The following is an 11,737-nucleotide window of genomic DNA, read 5'->3' as shown; positions in this document are numbered from 1 at the left end:
CACGGCTCTGTGGTGACACTTGTCCTGCCACTGCCTGCAGAGCTCAGTGCCACGTGCTTTGCTGGGGACGTAGCCCTCCTCACTGTGCGATGCAAGATGGTGGAGACCTCATCCAGCCCCGACTGTGCAGGAGGAGAGGAGCAAATCGAATGCAGGAGGTAAGCGGTGGGGCCAGACACCCACACTGTGTCTAAGGAGTGGCTTGGCACAATGCCTTGGTGGGCAACAGGGCGAGGGGGCTTGTTTGAGGGGGCTGCAGGAGACAAAATTCCCCTTTGCTTCCCTTTGGACCTGTTGTTCAGATCTCTATTCTTGATGCTGGTAGGGTATTTGATACTACAGGGCTCTCAAGCCCTCCTGGCAAAGCATCCTTGTGTGTTCAGATGTCCTCCCACTTTAGGTGATACCTTGCCAAATATTATAGTTTCTTGGAATTAGATTTTACCTCAAATGTGCAGAAGAAACACTAAGCTGAATATAACCAAGTACCACCCTCCAAAGAGAGGACTAAGCCCAGCCAAGCAACGTTTGCACCTCCAGAAGAGGCTTTATTGTAGAAAACAGGAGTGGGAGGGGTAGTGGCCAGGGTGGGACTGCAGCAAGGCCTGGCCAACCTGGGGAGCAAATGGTGTGAGCCACCGAGCTGTGAACTCCTGGAGATCTTCCATTCCTGCCCTTCACAGAAGGAGGAGAAAAAAGAGGCTGGCTTCACATTAAATGGAAATACAGCGCTGAATTTGACTGGCAGTGCTCTGGAGGGTGCTGGCTGTCAGCTCACTGATGATGCTCTACCTAGCGTGATCCCGTGGGGGCCATTGCAGAAAGGGCAGTGACCTTGCATCCTTGCGGCGTGCTGCCCCAACGTAAAGCCTGTAAATGTGAAGCTTCGGCAGCAGACGAACCGTGAGAGGGCGGTGTTGTATTGCGAGACGAGCAGACCGCGGGGTATGGGGAAGTACTCGCAAAATCCCCAAATCGGTCCCCCGAGTTCGGCATCCCCGACACGCTCCGAGAGCACCTGGGGGCAGTTTGCTGCTGCGAGCCGCCAGGGCGGTACCTGAATAGGATGGAAGGCGGAAGGAAAATCGCGCTGGGGAGGATGCTCGGTCACTGCGCTCCGGGTGCCGGCAGCAGCTGCCCGACCTGCTGCCGCACATCGGGGCTGTGCCCGCCCTCCGCCCTTCCCCGTGCTGCTGCAAGAAGGCTTTGATTTCCATCGCTTTTCCAGCAGCGGGATTGCAGATCATCTTCTCTCACTCTGATGTTGTTGGTTTGTTTTTAGCTTTAATTGGAAGTGGAAATTACCAAGAACTGCAAAATGCGGCACCTGACCGTGTGTGCAGGTGGGCTGCCTTCACCTTTACCTGACATTGCAGGACAGATGAAGCCACAGCACTCCACAGCACTCACAGATAATTACCTTTCTTTCGTGAGAATTTATACTCAGTATAAATGGTATCTCAAGCCGGTAGCTCAGGTACTTCACCCTTCTTTCACAAGGTCGAACAATGATGAGGTGATGATTTTTCTGGTACTATTGTAGCAAAGCCACCAGGTCATTTTAGATTCCTACCCTGTATGATGAGAATATTGAGTGTGGGAGGGAAGGTAAAGTTTAGAGAGACCAGCTCTGCACCTCACAGGTGTTGAAGGATGTCGGCTGAGCAGGGCTGGAGAGCAGGTCCTACCAAGTGGATGGTATAACCATCTCTCTGTGCTCCCAAAGGCTAAAGGAGAACCTTCCTGTTCAGGCCAACCTCCTCACTGCAGCTAAACTGAGAATTATTTCTTTAGTATGTGTGAATCTGATGGACTAAAGTACCAGAAGTTCCAGAAATTACTGGAAGTGTCCCCTTAGGTCAAAGTTTGGAAAGGATAAGGGTTATCCTTGGGTCCACATCTTGCTTTTGAGCCGAGGAAACCGCTGCAGGGAGCGTACTCTGAGGAGCTGGAGCTGTGTCCAGCTTTTGGATGCAGAGATGAAGGAAGGCTCAGTTGTTTCGATCCTTAATAAGTCCAGTAAATATTTCAGAATAAAGTGGTCGGCTTGTTGTCAAAAGAAAGAAAGGAAGAAATCCCAAAACACCATGAGGGGAATATCTGTCTCCAGTGATGCTCAGCTGGCATTTTGGTGAGTGGGATTCAGCCCTGGGCATCACATCAGGGCAGTCAGCAGAAATGGGTGGTGTTGGAAATGCCACTTGTTCCATGGCCTCTTGGTTCTAAGTACTGAGATCAATGGAAATGTATTTATGACATTCACCTTTAAGCCTGAGCCTGATGGGTGAGTTTAATGTCTGTTGGTTTTTATTGAAATCCATCTTTGTTGGGTATCAAAGGGTTTACAGTGACTAATGCCTTTCCATAACGTGTCTCTCTATCAACAGAGACAACTGTGTTTACGGGGCAAGATTTTTCACCAGCTTGTCAAGCAACAACAAAACACACAATCTCCTTTTACATCCCACAGTTAATCATTCATTTATTTAAACCTCATGTGTTGTCAGTCGTGGTACTGAAGATGGGTTGATGTAGTTATGCTTTTGCTTACCTAGAGAGACACTGAGAGTGCAAACAGGGAGGTGCCACCAGCCAGAGGGAAATGCTTCTTGGCAGCTTTTTGCCTTGTGTTTGACTACAGATACTTTAATATATGTATACATATATATATATGTTATGAAATATTTAAAAACAGAGTAAAAATTCTATCTGACTCTTAACAAGTGGGTATGATGTTGGTGGCAGTGCTTTTCTGCATAGTGGGAGGTGTAATCTACTTAGTGTCACGCAGCAGACAGCCTTTACATTTACATCTGTTTCATACACAGTGGCAGCAGAAGTTCCCGGAGATGCTCTGAACCTCGTGTTTCATTTCTGAAGGAAGTTTATTATTAATGAAGGGGAGAAATTGATCGGTGGATCCACAGAAGGAGGAAAACTAGCAGGTATGTTGCAAGAATTCAGACGGGCAGACAGATCTGTGCAGCTTGTGCTGGTAAAGCCTGCACGTGGTAGGCTCAAATGGTGCTGAAGCTCCCATCATCTTAGTTGTATTTCTCTGAACCACATGAATATTTCTGTCTGTTGGAAAAGAAGGGGATTTCATTTTTTGATAGCTCTACAGCGGTACTGTTATGGAAAAAAAGAGGGGCAGATATATTGGTGAGCCAAAGTAGTTGCAGCCACAGTCGTTCTCAATAATCCAGCCAGTCAGTGCATCTGAGCAGCCTCTTGCTTCTTCCCGGAGTTCAGACTAAGTCGTTTATTAGAATTTTTGTGCATTATTTAAAAATAATAATAATAAAAAAATAATTAAAAAAAAAAAAAGGCAATAGTAGCTGTTCATTTTAAAGACTGCAGCGATATAAATTCAGATTATCCAGATTTATTGTGCGCGTTGTATGAGGCAGTAACCACTGATGTTTGTCCTTAATGCTGCGAGATACTCACAGGATTTTCCATCCTGTTCATAGCCGTAAATAACCAGGCTGTTTACAAGACATCGCTATGGGGAGGAGAAATATAAAAAGGAAAATTTGATGAAGCCAACAGCTGGAATTGTAGCGAAAGACCTGAGTGAGGAGCAACCACTGCTTAAACCAAGTTCTTTAAGATGAAGGGTGGCTGCCCAAAAGTGTGCTGGAGCTCTGCATGGGTTCCTTGTGCTGTTTTAAGGGAGGACTGCCCATAATCCCTATCATGTAAATATGATTTGGGGCTGTTTTGTATTTTTTCAACTCAGATGCTTGCCAAGGAAATTGAACCTTACAGACATAGTTAGCCAGAGGCTGAACGTTTAATCTTAGATTCTGAGTCTTCATTAAGGCTTAATTTAAACCTTAGGAGGGAAGCATGCAGCAACCCCTTGCTCACAGAGATGGATGTGCTTGTGGCAGGCTTTCACCACTAGAGGGGAAACCAGCTGAAAGCCTCAGGCACACGCTGATTTTTTGGCAAATTGGAGCCATCAAGACCAAAGTGCCTGAGCAGGTGCTGGGGGATAAATGAGGAAACCTCCAAAAAGAAAACCCCCAAAACCCCAAGCATGTGCTGGGGGATAAATGAGGAAACCTCCAAAAAGAAAACCCCCAAAACCCCAAGCATACAAAGAAGTGTATGAGTCGTGATGGATTGTTCAGCATGATCTGGGCTTCAGTCACTTCTTGTGTGATGATTCAAGTTGACTACATAGGAAATGAAGGTGGTATGGGAAGGTTGTGGGGTATTGCTCTGTTGTCCGATTGCACCCTGCAACAAAGCTGCCTCAGGTAATTCATTTAGTTTAATACCTCTTCCTATTGCCTGGTGGTACTGGGTACATCATTTGAGCCAGTTCAATGACAGCCTGAAAGGATGGAGGTGGTCAAGTCAGCATTTCATTCCTGCATATAAACTCAGCTTTGCTCTAAGCAAATTCCTTGGTTGCCTTGAAGCAACCCAGCTTCTCAGCCTGGACATTCTGATGACCAAACTTGAAATAATGGTGATTTTGGCAGCTGCTTTTTTAGAGTGAGGATCCATCTGGCTGTGAACTGAGCCCAATACACCTACTGAGGTCCACAGGAGCATCCTTTGTCCTCTAGCACAATGGGAAACTCTTCTCTGTGTCGCTGCTATAGAAAGAACAAACTGTTGGGCAATTGGTGCCCTTCAGCACATTGTGCCAGACTGCTGATGTGCACCAATAGTGCCATGTTGTTAATTGTCTCTGTGCTAGAGCTCTGTAAGTAGAGCTTGCCTGGTCTGTAGAAATTAGGGAGGTGAGCAGGACTGTCTATTATTTATAGACACATTCTGTGCTGTATAAATGAATTTTTCATAGGAAAACTTTGTATCAAAAAAAGGCATTGGAGACTGCTTCATAAATAACAATGACTGGGAACTTCAAATACGATTTGGGGAATGGGTGAATATCCCCTTAGTCCCCTCCCCTTAAAGTTATCCAGGTGGCACCCTGAGCGCACTGAAAACAGCGGTGCTTTGACCCTGGGGAGAAATCTCAGCTCTGTTGTGGACAGCAGCAGGATTGCAAAGCACTGAACTGCAGCTTGTGTTGTCTTCAGTTGTCATGCAAAATTGAAGAGCCCATGTTCAAATACAATGCTATTAGTATGTTGACATGTTTGCGATGCATCTCTTGAAAGGTGATATATTGAGACTGGACTGAAGTACAATCCAATTTGTGAGGGAGAAGGAACACTTCTGTGTCAAGTAGGAGACCTCTGTATTGTCTTTGCTGCACTCTATTCAATGCCAGTTGGGAAGAGACTCAGGGAAGATGTGAAGTATGGCAGGAAATCATTGAGTAGCAAGGAGCCTGCAGGCACTAGAGGAGCACAGAGACCCACCATCAAGGTAAGGAACAAAGAAGGGCTGAGGAGGAAGAGAAGGATAGGTGAGAGGTCTGGCTAAGCAGATGTTGTGTGTGGATGCTGTATTTGACTCTGGTGTTTCCTTACACCAGCACACCTGCCTTTCTGTATGTGGACAAGGAAAAATATTGCTGCATCTTATCTAGAGGAGAGGAGCCGGGAGCCTTAGGAGAGAGCTGTGGGGGGGTATGGGTGAGGCCCTTGGAAAGGCAGGGCGCCCAAGGGGTCAGTATGTGCAGGAGCCCTAAAGGAATATTATGATGCCTAAGTTGGAGGAGAGCTCATAGTCCCACTCTGGCTCTGCTTAACGTGAGAGCACTTGAATCTTTTTGTTTTGAGACACAAACAGCACTGAAAATCAAGCGTGGCCTAAAAGGCTTTCTTGAGCTGAGCCCTTTGTTCCAGAAAATATGGTTATTAAATCCTTGCATTGTATTTTCTACCTATTATTTTTGAAATTTCATGCATATAGCCTAATTTTTTCCTCAGTCTAAGTGGCTGGACTCATTGAGTTCCCAGCACACACCTCATGCTCTAGGGGGAATTTTGCTTTCCTCCCCACAGAATAACTGCAAAAACAGACAGACTGTGTTGCACCACCCCACAATGGCCCCGCTGTTGGTGCCAGATGGGCTGGCTGCTGTGGGTGGCTGAGCTCACGCTTCACGGCCGGTTCTCGATGCTGGGTGATGATATCAGCCCCCAAGTCTTGCAAGAACAGCTCATCTCCACACTGCTCCTGTTGTAGGACCCTGACCTTGGCTCTGGGGTCAGCAGCTGAGTGCAGAGTCCTCAGTATCAAAGTGTGGAGCTGTTGGAGTGTGTCCAGAAGAGGGCCACAGAAGTGCTCCAAGAGATGGAGCACCTCTCCTATGAGTACAGGCTGAGAGCTGGGGCATGGAGAAAAGAAGGCTCTGGGGAGACCTGAGAGCATCTCGGTGGGGGGCTATAAGAAAGAAGGGGACAGACTCTCTAGTAGGTTCTGCTGTGGCAGGATAAGGGGAAATGGTTTCAAGCTCAAGGAGGGGAGGTTTAGATTGGATATGAGGAAGAAGTTGTTTAGAATAAGAGTGGTGAGGCACTGGCACAGATTGCTCAGAGAGGTGGTGGATGCCCGGTCCATGGAGACATTCAGCGTCAGTATGGACAGGGCTCTGAGCACCTGATGGAGCTGTGGGTGTCCCTGTGCACTGCAGTGGATTTGGACCAGATGACCTTTGAGGGTCTCTTCCAACTTAAACTGTTTTATGATTCCATAGAGCCATGCAGAGTGTTTCAGCTGCCCGCCACGCATGATGCTCCCACACGTGCTGCCCTCTGAGCAGCCCTTCTGCTGCTTGCCCACGCATGCAGAGCTGGGTGACACAGCCATGAAAGGCACGAGTTCTCTTCCATGCTTTCAGCCGAGCCATTGGCTACTGTTCTTCATAGGTCTTTCCATAGCCCAGTGCAGAGCAGGAGCCCTCTTCCTCCTCTGGGGGCTGCTGGCATGTCCATCTCTGCTCCTCTGGCGTTGAGTGGAGTGCTGAGCAATGCCCTGACCTAACGGCTGTTCTGTGTGATTGGAATGTACTCTGAAAACACCTCGGGAGGTGCTTCATACTCGCACACGCAGCCCAGTGCAGCATTTTCCCTCTGCTGCCGTGGTCCCACAGAGCTGGGTGCCTGCAGAGCCAGGGTTTGGAAAGCAGAGCGTTTGTGCAAGGCTTGGGAGCGCAGGGAGCGAGGTGCCCGCCTGCCTCCAGAGCTGAGAACGGCGTGGGTAGCTTTGAGCTCCGCCCTCCCCTCGTGCCCGTTGCTGATGAATCCCCATCGCTTGCGGTATTCCCCCTCCCGTTCTTCGCCGCTCGCCCCACTGCTCCTCTGGGAAAGAGAACCTGGCTGCGCTCGGTGAAATACGGAGCCGGACGTTAGGCATATATACTTAAATGCATTGCTCAATTATTGCTTCGTTTTTATTGTTTGGTTCTGGAAATCATTTATGGCTTGTTCCTAATTCATCTTCTTGCAGAAAATAAGGCTGTTGCTGTGGTGGAGCTGCTGTGTGCTGGTTGCGGCGCAGGCAGGTGGGTGCGCGGCCAGGCGGGCCGGGAAGTTGCAGCGGGAGCCCCGGCGGCGCGAGGGGAGCGCGGCTCGGAGCTGCAGGGGAGCCGCGAGGAAGTTGCGGGGCGCCGGGATTTGGGGATTCGGGGCCGTTCGGGAGAGCGACGTTGCGCCGCGGCCGGGCGCCTTTCGGGGCTTTATGTAACGGCGTTGGGGCCGGGAGCGGCGGAGCGGCTCGGCCCGTCCCGCGTCGCGCGCCGCACTTGGCCGCCCGTCGGCGCTTCCCATCCCTGGTAGCGGCCGGCGAAGAGCCGCTTCGCTCCGCGCTCCCCCCGGGACCCCTTTCCCGCAGCGCCGAACCGGGCGGCCCCGGCGGGAGCAGTGCTGCGTGCCCCGGCCGCCTCCTTCCCTGTCGCTCTCTGCGTTCTCCTCCTTTTCGGCTTTTTCTTTTCCCATCGCTTCCCATCCCGCAGCCGATCCGTCCCCCCGAACGCGAAGCGCTCAGCTGGGGCCGCCCGTTCGTAAATCTGGGGCTCGGTGTGACCCCGTGAGTGCAGCGGGGCTGCCGTGGGCGATGGCAGCGCGGGATGCTGGCCTCGTGTCGGTTGGCGCTCGCCCGGAGGGCACTGCAGGTGTGTGTTCAGGGTGCGAGCGTTTTGGGGTTCTTCTCCTTTTTCTATTACTAAGCGGTGTTGGTAAATAGGGGGAATGCTACAGGAGTAAACTTCTGAAGCACCAGGCTTTTACTAATGCACCTGATGTACTGAGCTACAGCAGCCAGAATGCAGACGTTGAGCTTTGGGGTTTTGTATGGGAAATGCTTTTTTTTTTTCCACTTCATTGTTCTGTTACTGAATATTCTTGATCTTGTGTTAAAGCAGCAGGGGATTCCTTGTGTACAGCACCAAAGTGAAAGCAATCAAGACATTTAGTAAGCTTTAAGTACCGGTTGGCCAGTCAGTGATGTAATACATATCGCACATATAGGATGAGCAGTGATTTCTATTTATTCACACGTATTCTTTGTCAACCTGTCTGGAAGGGGAAGATATTCCTGTGTCCAAGTTCCATGTTAGCCCAGTGATTGCAAACTTTTTCGCTATTAATTGGAGATGGTACCTTTGTAGTCCTCTCTTCCTCTCTTCCTCGGCTTGGTTATAATACTAATAAAAGCATTTTGGATTTACAATTGTTAGGAGTATTGGTTCATGTCTCCTGTGAGAAGCAGGGAAAGAAAGACGGCAGCATTAATTTCAAGCTGTAGCCTGAAAGGTAGGTACAGAATATTGTCTTCAAATAAAGAAGAAGAAGTTGTGAAATTCCCAAGGGGAGTTCCTTGATTTTGGGGCTGAATCACTGAATTGGGATACTGAGAACTATGAACCAGCAAAAACACACAGCAAAGAGCTGAAAGCCTCCAACTAAATAAAGATCCTGCTAAGTGTGGAAAGGTGTAAGGCATCCCAGGATCCCACACAGTAGTGCTAATGTAAATCCTGCTTTATAAAAGCACTCATTTCTGGTGTATTTTTATTTTGCTACCTCTTGCTACAGTAAATAAGGTGCGTTTCCGCACTGCCTGGAAGGAGGTTTTTACAAACGGAGTGCCTGTGCAGGCTGCAGCTGCTTAGAGGTGGAAATGAGCTGTGCCAAACACCGGGACATTAGTTCTATTTTTTGTACTGGGAAACAACTAGCTGGCATGCTGCTTTTGAAAGGCAGCGGCTGCCTTTTGTGCTTTGATAGTTAAAATGTGATAAGCCCTTTAAGGGAGAGTAAATAGAAGGTTTCTAAAAGACCTCTCTGTGGCACCCTTTATAGGTTGAGTGCTCAGATGAGGTCTCAAGACACTGCGGTACTAAAGCCCCTGTCCTCAGAGGAATATACAACACTGAAGATGAAAGATCTTCCCCAGAGCCACTGTGATGTGCAGTTCCAGAATGGAAACCATAAATAATTAGTAGGTGCTTGGTATATAGATAGGCAAGGTCCTTCATGAAACCTGCGGACAGATTTTGCTTCCCCTGACTGTCACACACTCAGTGAAGCGTATTTCTTCTTCCAGATCTTCAGCAGCCTGTGGTACGGCCTTCCTGCAGCCAGGATGTATGGGAGCGCTCTGTGCTTTGGGGTTAGGGTGATGCTCCTTGTTCTCTTTGGTCCCAGAGAGCAGCCTTGCACATCTGACAAAGGGTATAAATGGGAGCCTCTTCCTAGGCAGGAGGTGACGCCTTGCTTCTCACATAGAGTGGCTGCTGTGTTTTTATTTTTTATGTACTTGTATGGTTTTGGCAGATGGAGGATCTCACAGTTGTTAACATCTGTGGCTTTACAGTATCTTGTAAAGGGGAATTTGCTGCTCTCCATTGTGCCAGACAGGTGCTCTTGGTCAAGCTCATGGACAGCAGGCGTGTGGACTGTATCCTGAGGATCCACTCTTCTGCAGGGACTTGACCTTCCATCCTCACCCTCCCCTACCTGTAAGTTCTCTGGAAGTGTGATAATTCACTTTGGAAGGTCCAGGATGTGTCACGGCTGTGACATGGCCAGCGTGTCTTGGACTGTCAGGCACGCTTCCCATGGGCCTCTGTCAGTTGTTAGCATAATGATTTTATGGAACTCATGTTTCTTCTGAATTTTTATGTCCGTTGTCACAATGGCAATGTTACACAAAATTCTGGACTTACAGAAAAAGTGGCAATCAGAGCTAATACCAAACCTTCTGTTTGCTAATCTGTACCCAAAAAAGACCCAGGAAATCAAGAGCTGCCTTTTGCTGTTGATATAGAACTTGTGAAAATAAAATCTCATTCTCTTGCAGTTCTTGCAGGTTAGAATCAAATCTAGTAACTTTGTGGTGCCTAACAATGGTTAATGCTCTGCACAAAGCCAGAGCTGCTTCAAGAGGGTCAGAAATGTTCCCTTCCCTACAAAGACCATCGGTGTGACATTGTTCAGACAGTCTCTGTTCCACCATGCTGCAGTGTAACCAGCTGGATTGGCCTAGGGCAGGTACAGCATCAAATGGCAGAATAAATCTGTTTGCAGGTGTAATTAACAGGCTGACCACATACCAGAAAGAGTTTTAGTACATTCCTTGAAGAGACAATACTGTTGTCAGGAAAATTTCATAAACAAAATCAATGGAGGCGGTAGAGACACGAAAAAATAGTGTCCCTTCTCTCCTCTCTTCCTTCCCTTTTTTTCCCCTCCAATTTCATCCACCATCTCGGTGGAGAAGAATTCCAAAGCAGGATGGTCGTTATATCAATTAATCTGGTCGTCAGATTCTTTTCTTTTTTGAGAAAGTTAATGGTACCTCCCAAATTAAAACAAACAAACAAACAGTTTCATGGGTTACATTGTTACCCAAAAAAGATACAATTTGCACAATACTTTTCCCCTGTATTTTCCTGGCTTCCAGATCTTTTTCTTTGAAAATCATTATGAGAAGTGTCAAACTGGCAACTTCTGACATTGATAAGTTGCAAAACGCCTCCACAGCATATTCGAGCTCTGCGTAACCTTCCAATGTATTGATATTCATCAGCTAGAAACAGTAAACTTTGCCGTATTCTTGTTTTCCTAGTGAGACTGCCTCGAGGCAACTTACAGCACCGCTGTGAACATATGAAATCCTTCTTCCGCTGAAAAGTCAGCTTGCCACTGGATTTAATCGAGCCAAGACACTAGATTTATTCAGCGGAGGTAGATACGGCTTGGACAACCAATGGTGTAAAAATCAGTGAGTCAGCAAATGTTTGGTGTGTTTATAAAAGAGAATTAGATACAGAAATTAATGCCCCTATTTTTAAAATACCTAAGAACCCTCCCTCAATACTGAACAGCAACATACAGTATATGTATAAGGAAGCTCCCAAATCTGAAGTTACTCATCACCTCACCAGCCTTTGCAACAGCCAACATTTATTGCTGCATTCAAAACTGTTCTCATTTCTTTTTCTGAAGGCCTCCAAGATTTGGATTACACTGTTCAATGAGTATCTGTATAAAATAAATAACATCTCCAGCCCAAGACAGACAGCAGTATTGAAAAGCCTTTTTTTTTCTTTCCCCAGTTAATCTTTGGGTAAGCACGTGGTTAAAGCTTGTTTTGTGCTCCTTTAAAAATGTCTTGTTCGCGAACTGATCCAAATCTTTTGTTTGGTTTGTTTCTACTTAAAAGTAGTGCTAGTTTTAGGTCACCGATTGTTCAGAAATTGGTAATGGGGAAGAAGAATGCAATAGTCTCTCCTATCTACCAGTTGTACTTGTGGTGTTGTTTTTGTTGTTTTTGTTGGTTTTGGTGTTCAGCTGTGTCT

General features: G+C 47.5%; 1 long non-coding RNA gene across 4 annotated transcripts; it reads left to right on the top strand.

The window, feature by feature from the left end:
• Window positions 1-37: 37 nt before the first annotated feature.
• LOC140254856 (uncharacterized) lies at window positions 38-10,805 on the top strand. 4 transcript variants are annotated; one of them, XR_011904330.1, is made up of 8 exons: window positions 38-158; window positions 1,283-1,477; window positions 2,829-2,945; window positions 5,145-5,355; window positions 7,384-8,047; window positions 9,237-9,375; window positions 9,481-9,895; window positions 10,246-10,805. It is a non-coding gene; the product is annotated as an uncharacterized lncRNA (long non-coding RNA). The 4 variants fall into 4 exon arrangements; XR_011904329.1 differs by having other exon boundaries at window positions 9,237-9,895; XR_011904331.1 differs by lacking the exon at window positions 5,145-5,355 and having other exon boundaries at window positions 9,237-9,895.
• The last annotated feature ends 932 nt before the right edge of the window (window positions 10,806-11,737 follow it).

The sequence above is a fragment of the Excalfactoria chinensis genome, chromosome 7 (assembly GCF_039878825.1).
Source record: "Excalfactoria chinensis isolate bCotChi1 chromosome 7, bCotChi1.hap2, whole genome shotgun sequence".
Taxonomy (NCBI): domain Eukaryota; kingdom Metazoa; phylum Chordata; class Aves; order Galliformes; family Phasianidae; genus Excalfactoria; species Excalfactoria chinensis.
Note: the sequence above shows the minus strand (reverse complement) of the source record. Positions and strands in the feature narration are given on the sequence as shown.